We start from the raw sequence: 17505 nt of genomic DNA on the forward strand, positions 1-17505 counted from the left end.
ACCCGCCCGGTCTACAACATCACCAAGGCTCGGCCCCAAGGTGGCGCTGCAGCGATCAGAAGTACGAAATGCCTCGTAACTCCTGAACCGTCCGTCGCAGACCCAAGTGTCTTACATCACCGGAATCCTTGGCTCGGGCCGAACAAGACGCAGGCCTCGGATTCGATGGTTGCGCTGGCGAGATTTTCGGGTATTTGGGATTTTGTGAAAAAGCTACTTTTGCACACTAGTCCTAGGTCTTTCGCCCGATCTGACCCAAACCGGTGCAGAAAGATTCCCTGGAGTCTGATTGCCGACAGCGATGGGGAAAAAAGTCGGAATTTCGATTCACGTTGGCGACGGGACGCCAAAACGTTGGGAGTGGGCGAGGCGGGCTTTACTTAAATGGCCATAACTCTCCAACGGAATGAGACAATTACACCCAAGTCGGTACACCTGTGCACGGGCTCAGCCTGTGCTCAGGTGAAAAGGGATGTGGCGACTGGCCACTTGGTGGCGCTGTAAACAGTAAAAACAACAACATGAATACGGCCATAGGCGACTGTATGTCAGGTGATTTTTCACACATGCACAAGGTATTCATACCACATGATAGAACTCCTCATTCGGAACAACTTTGCTTCTAGGACCACTACTGCCAATAAAAGCGCTGGTTGAATAATGGAGATTATTTGAAGAATGATGAAAAAAATAAACTAAAAAACAGCCCTACTTTTGCAGACTGGTCCTAGGTTGAGAGTTTTACATCTCTCGATCAACCACTGCAGTTCAATTCTCTGGACTTCCTAGGTCGTTAACTACCAGAAGAAGAGGAACTCGAACAATCTGCTCTTTTAACCAGTGTGTCCAGGGGAGAGCGCGAACGCAGTCCCCCACTACCATAAATTATGCAGTCGAGATTCCCACATTTGGGGAATTCGCAGGGGTCAGCACAACCGGAGTGCAATGGCCGAGCCTCGCCCTGGGTGAACCACCTTCCTGATCATGGTGTCTCCCCTGCCAGGTAAGTATGAATTCCCAGGCCTCCCGTCAGAGGCACCGTGTCCCTCTCCGCAATCCTCACCAACGGTCGGACAATCAAACACACACCTGATTCAACTCATCAGCTCATTCGTAAAAACTCCAAGAGATAAGAGAGAGACATCAAAAACCTGCAGAGTCGGGCTCTTTTGCTGTTGTTGTTGTGGATGATGTTGTTTTCATGCTCCGGATCCATGAGCCAAAAATCAATTTCATACGCGGTCACCGGATAGTGGACGAATCAGATGTTAAACGAGATAAGAACAGAGTTGTTGTTTTTTTTTCCCTCTCACACCACCATTACCTGTATAGCATATGATCACCTACAACACCTTTAAAGCACCCATACACAGCAATATACGTTACTTCCATTAACACCTGCTGCCACACAAGACTAAAACATCTCTTTCATTGAACACAGTTTTTGGGGGTGCACCGTTCCCAGAAGTACTGCAATACCGGGTCGATGCGTGGAGTGGACGGAGCAAGCCCCTCTTCCATCTCCCAGTTCCAAAAATCAATTTAATATATGGTGCCCGGGTAGGGCACGTATCAGATATTAAACTGATAAGAACAGATACTACACTTGATCTTAGCCAAAAGGCCGAGAAGCGATGACACAATGACGCAGAGGCGGGGGAGCCGTCAAAGGCCACGCCCACCTGGGCCGTGGCGAGAGGGTCTAAAGGTCGCCAACAAACAAGCTCAGCTCACAGCAATACAAGCTCAGCTTGACTGTTGACACCGAAAATGGATCACAGCAGAGCGCACAACACGACACTTTGGAGTGCAACCTGGGATTTTGGACCAACAAACATTCTGCCCTAAAAGTGAGCGGGCAGACCAAAGCGTACGTCGTAGAGACTTGAAACTCTTGAGGGATGGTAGTACCCGCCCGGTCTACAACATCACCAAGGCTCGGCCCCAAGGTGGCGCTGCAGCGATCAGAAGTACGAAATGCCTCGTAACTCCTGAACCGTCCGTCGCAGACCCAAGTGTCTTACATCACCGGAATCCTTGGCTCGGGCCGAACAAGACGCAGGCCTCGGATTCGATGGTTGCGCTGGGGAGATTTTCGGGTATTTGGGATTTTGTGAAAAAGCTACTTTTGCACACTAGTCCTAGGTCTTTCGCCCGATCTGACCCAAACCGGTGCAGAAAGATTCCCTGGAGTCTGATTGCCGACAGCGATGGGGAAAAAAGTCGGAATTTCGATTCACGTTGGCGACGGGACGCCAAAACGTTGGGAGTGGGCGAGGCGGGCTTTACTTAAATGGCCATAACTCTCCAACGGAATGAGACAATTACACCCAAGTCGGTACACCTGTGCACGGGCTCAGCCTGTGCTCAGGTGAAAAGGGATGTGGCGACTGGCCACTTGGTGGCGCTGTAAACAGTAAAAACAACAACATGAATACGGCCATAGGCGACTGTATGTCAGGTGATTTTTCACACATGCACAAGGTATTCATACCACATGATAGAACTCCTCATTCGGAACAACTTTGCTTCTAGGACCACTACTGCCAATAAAAGCGCTGGTTGAATAATGGAGATTATTTGAAGAATGATGAAAAAAATAAACTAAAAAACAGCCCTACTTTTGCAGACTGGTCCTAGGTTGAGAGTTTTACATCTCTCGATCAACCACTGCAGTTCAATTCTCTGGACTTCCTAGGTCGTTAACTACCAGAAGAAGAGGAACTCGAACAATCTGCTCTTTTAACCAGTGTGTCCAGGGGAGAGCGCGAACGCAGTCCCCCACTACCATAAATTATGCAGTCGAGATTCCCACATTTGGGGAATTCGCAGGGGTCAGCACAACCGGAGTGCAATGGCCGAGCCTCGCCCTGGGTGAACCACCTTCCTGATCATGGTGTCTCCCCTGCCAGGTAAGTATGAATTCCCAGGCCTCCCGTCAGAGGCACCGTGTCCCTCTCCGCAATCCTCACCAACGGTCGGACAATCAAACACACACCTGATTCAACTCATCAGCTCATTCGTAAAAACTCCAAGAGATAAGAGAGAGACATCAAAAACCTGCAGAGTCGGGCTCTTTTGCTGTTGTTGTTGTGGATGATGTTGTTTTCATGCTCCGGATCCATGAGCCAAAAATCAATTTCATACGCGGTCACCGGATAGTGGACGAATCAGATGTTAAACGAGATAAGAACAGAGTTGTTGTTTTTTTTTCCCTCTCACACCACCATTACCTGTATAGCATATGATCACCTACAACACCTTTAAAGCACCCATACACAGCAATATACGTTACTTCCATTAACACCTGCTGCCACACAAGACTAAAACATCTCTTTCATTGAACACAGTTTTTGGGGGTGCACCGTTCCCAGAAGTACTGCAATACCGGGTCGATGCGTGGAGTGGACGGAGCAAGCCCCTCTTCCATCTCCCAGTTCCAAAAATCAATTTAATATATGGTGCCCGGGTAGGGCACGTATCAGATATTAAACTGATAAGAACAGATACTACACTTGATCTTAGCCAAAAGGCCGAGAAGCGATGACACAATGACGCAGAGGCGGGGGAGCCGTCAAAGGCCACGCCCACCTGGGCCGTGGCGAGAGGGTCTAAAGGTCGCCAACAAACAAGCTCAGCTCACAGCAATACAAGCTCAGCTTGACTGTTGACACCGAAAATGGATCACAGCAGAGCGCACAACACGACACTTTGGAGTGCAACCTGGGATTTTGGACCAACAAACATTCTGCCCTAAAAGTGAGCGGGCAGACCAAAGCGTACGTCGTAGAGACTTGAAACTCTTGAGGGATGGTAGTACCCGCCCGGTCTACAACATCACCAAGGCTCGGCCCCAAGGTGGCGCTGCAGCGATCAGAAGTACGAAATGCCTCGTAACTCCTGAACCGTCCGTCGCAGACCCAAGTGTCTTACATCACCGGAATCCTTGGCTCGGGCCGAACAAGACGCAGGCCTCGGATTCGATGGTTGCGCTGGGGAGATTTTCGGGTATTTGGGATTTTGTGAAAAAGCTACTTTTGCACACTAGTCCTAGGTCTTTCGCCCGATCTGACCCAAACCGGTGCAGAAAGATTCCCTGGAGTCTGATTGCCGACAGCGATGGGGAAAAAAGTCGGAATTTCGATTCACGTTGGCGACGGGACGCCAAAACGTTGGGAGTGGGCGAGGCGGGCTTTACTTAAATGGCCATAACTCTCCAACGGAATGAGACAATTACACCCAAGTCGGTACACCTGTGCACGGGCTCAGCCTGTGCTCAGGTGAAAAGGGATGTGGCGACTGGCCACTTGGTGGCGCTGTAAACAGTAAAAACAACAACATGAATACGGCCATAGGCGACTGTATGTCAGGTGATTTTTCACACATGCACAAGGTATTCATACCACCTGATAGAACTCCTCATTCGGAACAACTTTGCTTCTAGGACCACTACTGCCAATAAAAGCGCTGGTTGAATAATGGAGATTATTTGAAGAATGATGAAAAAAATAAACTAAAAAACAGCCCTACTTTTGCAGACTGGTCCTAGGTTGAGAGTTTTACATCTCTCGATCAACCACTGCAGTTCAATTCTCTGGACTTCCTAGGTCGTTAACTACCAGAAGAAGAGGAACTCGAACAATCTGCTCTTTTAACCAGTGTGTCCAGGGGAGAGCGCGAACGCAGTCCCCCACTACCATAAATTATGCAGTCGAGATTCCCACATTTGGGGAATTCGCAGGGGTCAGCACAACCGGAGTGCAATGGCCGAGCCTCGCCCTGGGTGAACCACCTTCCTGATCATGGTGTCTCCCCTGCCAGGTAAGTATGAATTCCCAGGCCTCCCGTCAGAGGCACCGTGTCCCTCTCCGCAATCCTCACCAACGGTCGGACAATCAAACACACACCTGATTCAACTCATCAGCTCATTCGTAAAAACTCCAAGAGATAAGAGAGAGACATCAAAAACCTGCAGAGTCGGGCTCTTTTGCTGTTGTTGTTGTGGATGATGTTGTTTTCATGCTCCGGATCCATGAGCCAAAAATCAATTTCATACGCGGTCACCGGATAGTGGACGAATCAGATGTTAAACGAGATAAGAACAGAGTTGTTGTTTTTTTTTCCCTCTCACACCACCATTACCTGTATAGCATATGATCACCTACAACACCTTTAAAGCACCCATACACAGCAATATACGTTACTTCCATTAACACCTGCTGCCACACAAGACTAAAACATCTCTTTCATTGAACACAGTTTTTGGGGGTGCACCGTTCCCAGAAGTACTGCAATACCGGGTCGATGCGTGGAGTGGACGGAGCAAGCCCCTCTTCCATCTCCCAGTTCCAAAAATCAATTTAATATATGGTGCCCGGGTAGGGCACGTATCAGATATTAAACTGATAAGAACAGATTTTTTCTTTCGAAAAAGTTTTATTGTCACAAGTTTTCATTCCATGTTTTCCATTTACATTTTTTTTTTTTTTTTTTTTTTTTTTTTTTAAATCAAGTATTTATTTACACATCTTAAAACAACAAAACAAACAAATAAAAGGACACACTTTATAGTTAAAAATCAATTATTGATTGTGTGTTGTGTAAAAGTCCATGTATGTTAATATTTGTGTTGTTTTAAAGGAAACGTAAATGGATTAAAATAAATAGGAATAAAACATAAAAACAATAGAACAATAAAACATGCCAAATAAAACATCTCTTGTACAGGATCGAGGGTGAGTCCCTATCAAGATTGTCCATTCACTCCAGGTCTCCAGAACAGGCCCCAGACTCCCCGCTTCTGGTGCCCAGCGGAGATCCCCTCTCCTCCGGCCCGCTGGCCCGCTGTTCCCGTAGCCGGTGTGGTGAGGGTGCATCTACGGGCGGCCAGGGTCGGTGGCGGCCGGGACCTTCTACGTGTGACCCCGGCCCCCCCATCCGAATAACGACGTGCGGCCCACCCTGCAGCGTTGATCTTATTTTCTGCTCGCACGCGTGGAGGGGGACCGTCACGCGTTTCCCCACCAGCAGATTTCTGGTGACCCAGATGGCATCCTTGATCACGTTTAGGGTGAGCCAGAGCGAGGAAAATTTTGGTTGTGTCAGCTCCTTCAAGCCCTGACCCACCCCCAGGATGGCGAGCTTGTAGTCCACCTGGGCCCCACCCGCTGGCAGGCACGGGAAAAACAGGGGGCCGGTCTTGGCCCACAGGTCCCGCGCAGCGCCGCACTCCCAGAGCAGATGTCGAACGGTCTCCGGGGAACCACATCCGGACCGTGGGCAGGTGGAGTTTTTGGCCATGCCTCTGGAGTGCATAACCGCCCTGACCGGGAGGATCTCATGAGCCACCATCCACGACAAGTCTTTAAGCCTGTTCTGGAGAGCTGGGTGGGCTGCGTTCCTCCAAACATCTTTGGCCTCACCTAGTGTGAGGCCTGGAACCGGGCTCACCGATTCTCGATCCTGCACAAGAGAGATAAGAGACTTATGGTTAGTTAAAATGGTGGCATCATTTGTCTCTAAAAGATATTTCTTTAAAAATTTCTTAATAAAACTATGCTCTTTTGACAAATTAAAAGACACAGGACTTTTAAGATCAATGGGTAAAATTTTCAAAGTTCTTAGGTATGACCCCATCCAGAATCGGGTCATGGCTGCTGTCTTGTGTTCTCTGGATGGGGTCAGTGCGTACTGGATGTGGAGGGCGGCAAAGCGGCTGCCTAAAAACAGGTGGGGGTCTGGGAGGCCTTTCCCGCCATTCTCTTTTTTCTTTTTGACGACCTCCCTCTTTAGTCGTTCCCACTTGGACCCCCACAGGAAATAAAATACCGCCCTCTCCAGGTTGGCCAGGAATCGTCTTGGGGGACTAAAAACAGAGCAGACAAGTAAAATCAGTGGTAAAATCACAGCTTTAAAAATTAAAATCTTGCCTTCAAACGTCAATTGTCTCAGTCCCCAAAAGCCCAGTCTTTGCCTGACTTTCCCTAACATGTCAGTCCAGTTTCCTTGTCCTCCACCCTCTCTGTCAAATTTTACACCTAAAATTTTCAAATCATTGTCTTTAAAATCCAAATCTAGTCCAACTGTGTCCACGTTCCCCCACGGCCCGAAGAGCTGGGCCTCGGACTTACTCCTATTGAGCTTGGCGCCCGAGGCCCGACCGTACCAGTCAGTCAAGTCCATTGCTCTTCGTACTGATAAAAGGTCAGTCGCTAAAAGGGTCACGTCATCCATATATAAAACACAGGTCGCCGTCAGTCCACCAGTCCCTGGGATGTCTAGTCCTTTAATCCATTTATCCCTTCTCAAGATTTGTGCCAGTGGCTCAATACAAGCCACATACAGAAGGGGAGATAAAGGACACCCCTGACGGACGCCGCTGTAGAGTTTTACAGCTTTGGATAAATGCCCGTTAACCAAAATTCTGCTAGACAGATCGTTGTACAGCAGTCCCACCCAGGCTATAAACCTCCCAGGAAAACCCATTTTTTCCAGTACCTTAAACAGGAACTGGTGCGAGATACGGTCGAATGCCTTTTCAAAGTCTAAATTTAGGACTACTAGCTGAATGTTTCTGTCTCTCGCAAAACAGATGGCGTCTCTGATCAGTACCAGGCTGTCCGTGATCTTCCTTCCGGGCACGGCGCATGCTTGATCCAAGTGGATTACGTCTGCTAAAACTGTCGACATACGCGTGGCTAAAATTTTGCTAAAAAGTTTGCAGTCAACGTTTAAAAGAGTGATGGGTCGCCAATTCTTTAAGTCAGTCTTGTCGCCTTTCTTATGTAATAGCGTCACTATCCCTATTCTGAAGCTGTCTGGAAGTCTGTTCACATTGTCAAATTCTTTAAAAACAGTCAGTAAGTCATGTGCTAAAATGTCCCCAAAGGTCAAGTAAAATTCAAGTGGTAGTCCGTCTAGTCCTGGGGACTTCCCACGCTTAAAACCTTTCAGAGCTTTTTGTATTTCTAAAATCGTAAAATCCTGTCTTAAAAGTGCACATTGACTCTGGAGCTTTTTGTCTAAAAAATTTAAAACTTCCATTAAGGTATCGTCGTGTACTTGTTTTAGGCCATATAAATCACTATAAAAGTTTTCCACCCCTCTTAAAATCTCTTCTGTTTCATTTACCACCCTCCCATCCGATTTCAAAGTTGTCAAAGCCCCTCCCCGTGTTATAATTTTTTTTAAAAAATATCTTGTACACTTTTCCCCTTCTTCAATATCTTGTTCTCTACTCCTTAAAATGACACCTTTACTTTGAATTTGGGCTAAAACTGACATTTCTTGTTTTACTTCTTTTATTTCTTCACTAAAATCAAACCCAATTTTTAAAAGATTAAAATACCTCTGTAGTCGTTTTTGCAACCCCATCATGCGTCTCTTTTCTTTTTTCTTTTTCTCCTTTCCTATTTTCTTAAAAAACTGTCTCGTCCGTTCCTTTACCATTTCCCACCACTGTGCACGTGAATCATAAAAGTCTTGGAGGGTCTGCCATCGGCTGAACTGCTCCCTGTACTCACTAAATACTTCCTCATCCTCCAACAGGGAGCAGTTCAACTTCCACAGCCCTCCTCCTACTGTCACACCAGAGGCCAGTGAAAGGGTGCAGGATAGCATCATGTGATCAGAAAAAAAGAGGGGGGATAATGTAGCATCGGTTGGCAAGCAGTCCCGTGTAAAAATGTAGTCAATGCGAGAGGCTCTGGTGCCATCACCACTGAACCAGGTGAAGCCCTCCTCTCTCTGATGCATTTTTTTAAAGCAGTCGACTAAATTAAAATCTCTGACTAAATTTTGCAATAAAACCGATGTTTTGTCAAATTTAAAACCTTCTACCCTCTTCCTATCTTTCGGAGTTAAGACACAGTTAAAATCCCCTGCCACCACCAAAGGGGCCCTCCCTAACATGTGGGGCTGCAGGTCTTCTAAAAGCTCATATCTTTCATTCTTATCATTAAAACCATACACATTAAGAACATTAAAATCCTTATCTAAAAAAGTCAAGTTTGCTAAAATTGCTCGCCCATCCCTTACCACCGTGCTGCCCTTCACCAAGATGTTTGGATTGTTGATTAAAATAGCAACACCGTCATTTTTGTTAAAATTGGACCCACTCCAGATAGAATGTCCAGGGGTCCAAAGCTCCTCCCACTTTCTGTAATTGGATAAAAAGGGCAAAGCACATTCTTGCAATAAAAACACATCTGACTTACAGGATTTTAAAAAGGATAAAACGCTCTGTGCTCGTATATCACTTCTCACACTTCTCACATTTATTGTAGAGATTGTGAGGGCCATGAGCAGTATAGTTAAAATGATATGAACTTTTAAAAGAACACTAATAAAAGACATACAGAGGCATCTTTAAAATTATGTTATTTCTTGTTCCTCATGCCTCTCCCTTCTCCCATGGGGGCTGGGTTCAGGAGGGCAAGAGGTTGACACTTCCGAAGCCACAGAGCTGAACTCTTGCGACTCTTTCGGTGTCGATGTTCTTAGCTTAAAATGCAGAAAGGAAACTTCATTAGGGGATTCTGAGGGCCACATGCGGTCTGGATCCTCCGGGGAGAAACTATCCAGCCCTTGTGTAGCCCTCATTCTTTTCTCCACTACTACACACAACGGAGATCCCGCAGTTCTCTTCTGCACTTGAGCATTTGGGAGTGAAAGGTCAGTTTCACTCCCACTGGAGGGCATACTCACCTCCGAGACGGTGTTGAGGGAGGAAACCGTTTCATCCTCTCCGTCTTCTGTTTCCTTTCCTTTATCTTGTCCGGGAGTGGTTTCCTCCCCCTGTTCGGTTTCAAGCTGTGACTCCGCCCCTGTGGCCGCCCCACTTCCTTTTTCCTGACAAATCCCTGAGGCTGGCTGGGAATTTGAAATTCCCGCCAAAATCTCAGGGACCACCTCCTTCTCTCTTTGTTCTTTTGTTTGTTCCACATGTGGGGCGGCCATTTTGTTCCCTTTCAATTTGTTGGCAAAACTTTTAGGGCAATCTCTGTAGAGATGGTCAGTTTCACCACAAAGATTACACCTTCTGCCAATGGTACATTCTTCAAAGATGTGACCAATTCCTCTACACTTCCCACATGTTAATTCCTTGCATGCATCAGCTAAATGCCCCATCCTCCCACACTTCCTGCACAGTTTGGGCATTCCTTGGTAGTGAATGTAGCCCCTGTTCTCTCCCAACACAATCATTGAAGGCAGATGCTTCAGGCCCTGGTAGCCCCCGGCGTCCTCCCATTGTTTAATGGGAATTCGCCAGGAGCAATTCCAGATACCATCTTCATCTAACACTTTGATTGGTTGACCCCGAACAGTGCAAAATCTGCCAAGCCAGACACAAATGTCCTCCCCATTCACTGTTTCATTAAACATCCTAACAATCACAGTTTTTAATGAATTGTCAGAAAGTTTCTCCACAGTAAACATAGCGAATTGGGCTTTGCATGCATCAAACCTTTGCCAGAATTCAATTAACAGGGAAGCACTTTTGAAACTTAAATCAAAACCTTTGTTCAGGGGGAGAGTTACTAGGCAGTTCAAGTCCTCGGGTCTAAAATTTAGGGCTTTCTGGATCAGCTTCCTGGAGAAGTCAAGACGTGACAACCCCAGGAGCTTACCATCCACCTCTTTAAATAAAAAACGCACGCTGTGGTGCCTCCGCATGCCGGCACGAGCAGCCGACATGGTGGAGACACCAACAGCTATTTAAAACACAACCTTAAAACCGTAATAAATAAATAAATAAATAAATAAATAACTTACCTTAAGAACAAAAGATTCCTTGGAAAACCAAGTCGTCCGGATAAAAAAAAAAAAAGGCACTGCCAATATACCTCTCAGAAGTTTGAGGCTCAAGCCACTGAACGACCCAAGCCGGAAAAACCTCCAAGAGGCGATCGCTGCCTCTACCCTCGGACCAGATACTAGATCTTAGCCAAAAGGCCGAGAAGCGATGACACAATGACGCAGAGGCGGGGGAGCCGTCAAAGGCCACGCCCACCTGGGCCGTGGCGAGAGGGTCTAAAGGTCGCCAACAAACAAGCTCAGCTCACAGCAATACAAGCTCAGCTTGACTGTTGACACCGAAAATGGATCACAGCAGAGCGCACAACACGACACTTTGGAGTGCAACCTGGGATTTTGGACCAACAAACATTCTGCCCTAAAAGTGAGCGGGCAGACCAAAGCGTACGTCGTAGAGACTTGAAACTCTTGAGGGATGGTAGTACCCGCCCGGTCTACAACATCACCAAGGCTCGGCCCCAAGGTGGCGCTGCAGCGATCAGAAGTACGAAATGCCTCGTAACTCCTGAACCGTCCGTCGCAGACCCAAGTGTCTTACATCACCGGAATCCTTGGCTCGGGCCGAACAAGACGCAGGCCTCGGATTCGATGGTTGCGCTGGCGAGATTTTCGGGTATTTGGGATTTTGTGAAAAAGCTACTTTTGCACACTAGTCCTAGGTCTTTCGCCCGATCTGACCCAAACCGGTGCAGAAAGATTCCCTGGAGTCTGATTGCCGACAGCGATGGGGAAAAAAGTCGGAATTTCGATTCACGTTGGCGACGGGACGCCAAAACGTTGGGAGTGGGCGAGGCGGGCTTTACTTAAATGGCCATAACTCTCCAACGGAATGAGACAATTACACCCAAGTCGGTACACCTGTGCACGGGCTCAGCCTGTGCTCAGGTGAAAAGGGATGTGGCGACTGGCCACTTGGTGGCGCTGTAAACAGTAAAAACAACAACATGAATACGGCCATAGGCGACTGTATGTCAGGTGATTTTTCACACATGCACAAGGTATTCATACCACATGATAGAACTCCTCATTCGGAACAACTTTGCTTCTAGGACCACTACTGCCAATAAAAGCGCTGGTTGAATAATGGAGATTATTTGAAGAATGATGAAAAAAATAAACTAAAAAACAGCCCTACTTTTGCAGACTGGTCCTAGGTTGAGAGTTTTACATCTCTCGATCAACCACTGCAGTTCAATTCCCTGGACTTCCTAGGTCGTTAACTACCAGAAGAAGAGGAACTCGAACAATCTGCTCTTTTAACCAGTGTGTCCAGGGGAGAGCGCGAACGCAGTCCCCCACTACCATAAATTATGCAGTCGAGATTCCCACATTTGGGGAATTCGCAGGGTTCAGCACAACCGGAGTGCAATGGCCTAGCCTCGCCCTGGGTGAACCACCTTCCTGATCATGGTGTCTCCCCTGCCAGGTAAGTATGAATTCCCAGGCCTCCCGTCAGAGGCACCGTGTCCCTCTCCGCAATCCTCACCAACGGTCGGACAATCAAACACACACCTGATTCAACTCATCAGCTCATTCGTAAAAACTCCAAGAGATAAGAGAGAGACATCAAAAACCTGCAGAGTCGGGCTCTTTTGCTGTTGTTGTTGTGGATGATGTTGTTTTCATGCTCCGGATCCATGAGCCAAAAATCAATTTCATACGCGGTCACCGGATAGTGGACGAATCAGATGTTAAACGAGATAAGAACAGAGATGTTGTTTTTTTTTCCCTCTCACACCACCATTACCTGTATAGCATATGATCACCTACAACACCTTTAAAGCACCCATACACAGCAATATACGTTACTTCCATTAACACCTGCTGCCACACAAGACTAAAACATCTCTTTCATTGAACACAGTTTTTGGGGGTGCACCGTTCCCAGAAGTACTGCAATACCGGGTCGATGCGTGGAGTGGACGGAGCAAGCCCCTCTTCCATCTCCCAGTTCCAAAAATCAATTTAATATATGGTGCCCGGGTAGGGCACGTATCAGATATTAAACTGATAAGAACAGATTTTTTTTTCGAAAAAGTTTTATTGTCACAAGTTTTCATTCCATGTTTTCCATTTACATTTTTTTTTTTTTTTTAAATCAAGTATTTATTTACACATCTTAAAACAACTAAACAAACAAATAAAAGGACACAATTTATAGTTAAAAATCAATTATTGATTGTGTGTTGTGTAAAAGTCCATGTATGTTAATATTTGTGTTGTTTTAAAGGAAACGTAAATGGATTAAAATAAATAGGAATAAAACATAAAAACAATAGAACAATAAAACATGCCAAATAAAACATCTCTTGTACAGGATCGAGGGTGAGTCCCTATCAAGATTGTCCATTCACTCCAGGTCTCCAGAACAGGCCCCAGACTCCCCGCTTCTGGTGCCCAGCGGAGATCCCCTCTCCTCCGGCCCGCTGGCCCGCTGTTCCCGTAGCCGGTGTGGTGAGGGTGCATCTACGGGCGGCCAGGGTCGGTGGCGGCCGGGACCTTCTACGTGTGACCCCGGCCCCCCCATCCGAATAACGACGTGAAGCCCACCCTGCAGCGTTGATCTTATTTTCTGCTCGCACGCGTGGAGGGGGACCGTCACGCGTTTCCCCACCAGCAGATTTCTGGTGAGCCAGATGGCATCCTTGATCACGTTTAGGGTGAGCCAGAGCGAGGAAAATTTTGGTTGTGTCAGCTTCAAGCCCTGACCCACCCCCAGGATGGCGAGCTTGTAGTCCACCTGGGCCCCACCCGCTGGCAGGCACGGGAAAAACAGGGGGCCGGTCTTGGCCCACAGGTCCCGCGCAGCGCCGCACTCCCAGAGCAGATGTCGAACGGTCTCCGGGGAACCACATCCGGACCGTGGGCAGGTGGAGTTTTTGGCCATGCCTCTGGAGTGCATAACCGCCCTGACCGGGAGGATCTCATGGGCCACCATCCACGACAAGTCTTTAAGCCTGTTCTGGAGAGCTGGGTGGGCTGTGTTCCTCCAAACATCTTTGGCCTCACCTAGTGTGAGGCCTGGAACCGGGCTCACCGATTCTCGATCCTGCACAAGAGAGATAAGAGATTTGTGATTAGTTAAAACAGTGGCATCATTTGTCTCTAAAAGGTATTTCTTTAAAAATTTCTTAATAAAACTATGCTCTTTTGACAAATTAAAAGACACTGGACTTTTAAGATCAATGGGTAAAATTTTCAAACTTCTTAGGTATGACCCCATCCAGAATCGGGTCATGGCTGCTGTCTTGTGTTCTCTGGATGGGGTCAGTGCGTACTGGATGTGGAGGGCGGCAAAGCGGCTGCCTAAAAACAGGTGGGGGTCTGGGAGGCCTTTCCCTCCATTTTCTTTTTTCTTTTTGACGACCTCCCTCTTTAGTCGTTCCCACTTGGACCCCCACAGGAAATAAAATACCGCCCTCTCCAGGTTGGCCAGGAATCGTCTTGGGGGACTAAAAACAGAACAGACAAGTAAAATCAGTGGTAAAATCACTGCTTTAAAAATTAAAATCTTGCCTTCAAACGTCAATTGTCTCAGTCCCCAAAAGCCCAGTCTTTGCCTGACTTTCCCTAACATGTCAGTCCAGTTTCCTTGTCCTCCACCCTCTCTGTCAAATTTTACACCTAAAATTTTCAAATCATTGTCTTTAAAATCCAAATCTAATCCAGCTGTGTCTACGTTCCCCCACGGCCCGAAGAGCTGGGCCTCGGACTTACTCCTATTGAGCTTGGCGCCCGAGGCCCGACCGTACCAGTCAGTCAAGTCCATTGCTCTTCGTACTGATAAAAGGTCAGTCGCTAAAAGGGTCACGTCATCCATATATAAAACACAGGTCGCCGTCAGTCCACCAGTCCCTGGGATGTCTAGTCCTTTAATCCATTTATCCCTTCTCAAGATTTGTGCCAGTGGCTCAATACAAGCCACATACAGAAGGGGAGATAAAGGACACCCCTGACGGACGCCGCTGTAGAGATTTACAGCTTTGGATAAATGCCCGTTAACCAAAATTCTGCTAGACAGCTCGTTGTACAGCAGTCCCACCCAGGCTATAAACCTCCCAGGAAAACCCATTTTTTCCAGTACTTGGAACAGGTACTGGTGCGAGACGCGATCAAAGGCTTTTTCGAAATCTAAATTTAGGACTACTAGCCGAATGTTTCTGTCTCTCGCAAAACAGATGGCGTCTCTGATTTGTACCAGGCTGTCCGTGATCTTCCTGCCGGGCACAGCGCATGCTTGATCCAGGTGGATAACGTCCTCTAAAACAGTCGACATACGTGTAGCTAAAATCTTACTAAAAAGTTTACAATCATAATTTAAAAGAGTGATTGGTCGCCAGTTTCTCAGGTCAGTCTTGTCCCCTTTTTTGTATAGTAATGTAACTATCCCTACTCTAAAGCTGTCTGGAAGTCTGTCAAGAGTCTCAAGTTCTTTAAAAACTGTCAATAAGTCGTGTGCTAAAATGTCCCAGAAAGTCAGATAAAACTCAAAGGGGAGTCCATCCAAGCCTGGGGACTTCCCCTTTTTAAAACCTTTTAGCGCTTTGTGCATTTCTAAAAGAGTAAAATCTTGGGATAAAAGCACATCTGGACTCTTTACCTTTTTGTCTAAAAACCCTAAAACTTCCTCTAAGATGCCATTGTGTACCTCTTTAGTGCTGTATAAATTATTGTAAAAACTTTCAATTTCCCCTAAAATCAGATCTGTTGTATTTACCTCCCCACCTGTAAAAGTTTTTAAAGTATTAATTGACCCTCCCCGTGTTATTGTCTTTTTAAAAAAATATCTAGTACACTTTTCCCCTTCTTCTATTTCTCTCTCCTTACATCTTAAAATGACACCTTTAGTCTTTGTTTCGGACAAATCTGACATTTCTTTCTTTACTTCTTTAATTTCTTCTGTAAAATCCAATCCACTGTTTAAAAGGTTAAAATATCTCTGCAGTCTTTTTTGCAGCCCCATCATGCGTCTTTTTTCTTTATTCTTTTTTTCTTTTCCAATTTGTTTAAAAAACCGTCCTGTCCTTTGTTTCACCATCTCCCACCACTGTGCACGTGAGTCGAAAAAGTCTTGGAGGGTCTGCCATTGGCTGAACTGCTCCCTATACTCACTAACCACTTCCTCGTCCTCCAATAGGGAACAGTTCAGCTTCCACAGCCCTCCCCCTACGGTCACACCCGTGGGTAGTGAAAGGGTGCAGGAGAGCATCATGTGATCAGAAAAGAAGAGGGGGCTCAATGTAGCATCGGTCGGCGGGCAGTCCCTTGTAAAAACATAGTCAATTCGAGAGGCTCTGGCGCCATCACCACTGAACCAGGTGAAGCCCTCCTCTCTTTGATGCATTGTTTTAAAGCAGTCAACTAACTTAAAATCTTTGACTATATTTTGTAATAAAACCGATGTCTTGTCGACCTTAAAATCCTCTCCTACCCTCTTTCTATCCTGTCTTGATAAAACACAATTAAAATCCCCTGCTACCACTAGGGGAGCCCTCCCGAGCATGTGGGGCTGCAGGTCTTCTAAAAGCTCATACCTGTTTTTTTTGCCTGTAAAACCATACACATTTAAAATGTTAAAATCCTTACCTAAAAAAGTCAGATTAGCTAAAATTGCCCGCCCATCCCTCACCACAGTGCTGCCCTTCACCAAAACATGGGGATTTTTTATTAAAATAGCAACACCGTCATTTTTGTTAAAATTGGACCCACTCCAGATGGAAAGTCCTGGGGTCCAAATCTCCTCCCACTTCCTGTAATTTGTTAAAAAAGGCAGACCACATTCTTGCAATAAAAACACATCTGACTTAAAAGATTTTAAAAAGGATAACACACTCTGTGCTCGTATATTGCTCTTCACACTTCTCACATTGATTGTGGAGATAGTGAGAGCCATGAGCAGTATGGTTAAAAGGGTGTGTGACATTTAAAAGCAACCAAGGGACTACAGAGATATAATTAAAATCATGTTATTTCTTGTTGCACTTGCCTTCCCTTTTCCCCAGATGAGCTGGGATCAGGGGGGCAAGTGCTTGACGCCTCAGGGCTCGCAGAGAAGGCCTCTTGCGAATCCTTTGGCGATGATGTTCTTAGCTTGAAATGCAGAAAAGAGACTTCATTAGGAGATTCTGCGGGCCACATACGGTCTAGATCTTCCATGGGGGAACTATCTAGCCGATGCGCTACCCGCAGCTTTTTCTCCTCTGTTTGAACCAGAGGAGATCTCGCAGTTCTTTTCTGCACTTGAGCATTGGGGAGCGAAACATCTGTTTCACTCCCACTCGTGGACACACTAACCTCAGACACGGTTACTAGGGAGGAAGCCATTTCCTCCTCTTCATCCTCCATACTGTCTTCTTTTTCAATTTCATTTTGAGGATTGGCTTCCTCCCCCTCACCAACTGCCAGAATTGACTCCGCCCCTGTGGCCGCCCCACTTCCTCCTTCCTGTCCATCCCTGAGGCTGGCTGGGGGTTTGAATTTCCCGCCAAAACCTCGGGGCCCGCCTCCTCAATTGTTTGTTCTTTGGGTGGGGCGGCCATTTTGTTGCTTTTTAACTTGTTGGCAAAACTTTTAGGGCAGTCTCTGTAGAGATGGGATGATTCTCCACAGAGGTTGCACTTTCTGCCATTTTGGCACTCTTCAAAAATGTGCCAAATTTCTCTGCACTTCCTACACACTACTTCTTGGCAT

At 46.6% G+C, this 17505-nt stretch overlaps 6 non-coding genes and 2 pseudogenes across 6 annotated transcripts; all 8 read right to left on the bottom strand.

Annotated features, from left to right (window-relative positions):
• Positions 1-847: 847 nt before the first annotated feature.
• LOC143753327 (U1 spliceosomal RNA) lies at positions 848-1011 on the bottom strand. Its single transcript, XR_013207694.1, has one exon. It is a non-coding gene; the product is annotated as a U1 spliceosomal RNA (small nuclear RNA).
• A 434-nt stretch (positions 1012-1445) lies between these two features.
• Positions 1446-1636, bottom strand: LOC143753199 (U2 spliceosomal RNA). Its single transcript, XR_013207618.1, has one exon. It is a non-coding gene; the product is annotated as a U2 spliceosomal RNA (small nuclear RNA).
• Positions 1637-2756: 1120 nt separating this feature from the next.
• Positions 2757-2920, bottom strand: LOC143753328 (U1 spliceosomal RNA). The gene has a single exon (XR_013207695.1). It is a non-coding gene; the product is annotated as a U1 spliceosomal RNA (small nuclear RNA).
• Positions 2921-3354: 434 nt separating this feature from the next.
• On the bottom strand, positions 3355-3545 carry LOC143753200 (U2 spliceosomal RNA). The gene has a single exon (XR_013207619.1). It is a non-coding gene; the product is annotated as a U2 spliceosomal RNA (small nuclear RNA).
• Positions 3546-4665: 1120 nt separating this feature from the next.
• On the bottom strand, positions 4666-4829 carry LOC143753330 (U1 spliceosomal RNA). Its single transcript, XR_013207697.1, has one exon. It is a non-coding gene; the product is annotated as a U1 spliceosomal RNA (small nuclear RNA).
• Positions 4830-5263: 434 nt separating this feature from the next.
• Positions 5264-5438, bottom strand: LOC143753275 (U2 spliceosomal RNA; annotated as a pseudogene).
• A 6647-nt stretch (positions 5439-12085) lies between these two features.
• Positions 12086-12249, bottom strand: LOC143753175 (U1 spliceosomal RNA). The gene has a single exon (XR_013207596.1). It is a non-coding gene; the product is annotated as a U1 spliceosomal RNA (small nuclear RNA).
• Positions 12250-12683: 434 nt separating this feature from the next.
• LOC143753255 (U2 spliceosomal RNA) lies at positions 12684-12857 on the bottom strand (annotated as a pseudogene).
• Between the last annotated feature and the right edge of the window lie 4648 nt (positions 12858-17505).

This window comes from Siphateles boraxobius, unplaced genomic scaffold (genome assembly GCF_051911475.1).
Source record: "Siphateles boraxobius isolate OS27281-9 unplaced genomic scaffold, OSU_SipBor_1 275, whole genome shotgun sequence".
Lineage (NCBI taxonomy): Eukaryota > Metazoa > Chordata > Actinopteri > Cypriniformes > Leuciscidae > Siphateles > Siphateles boraxobius.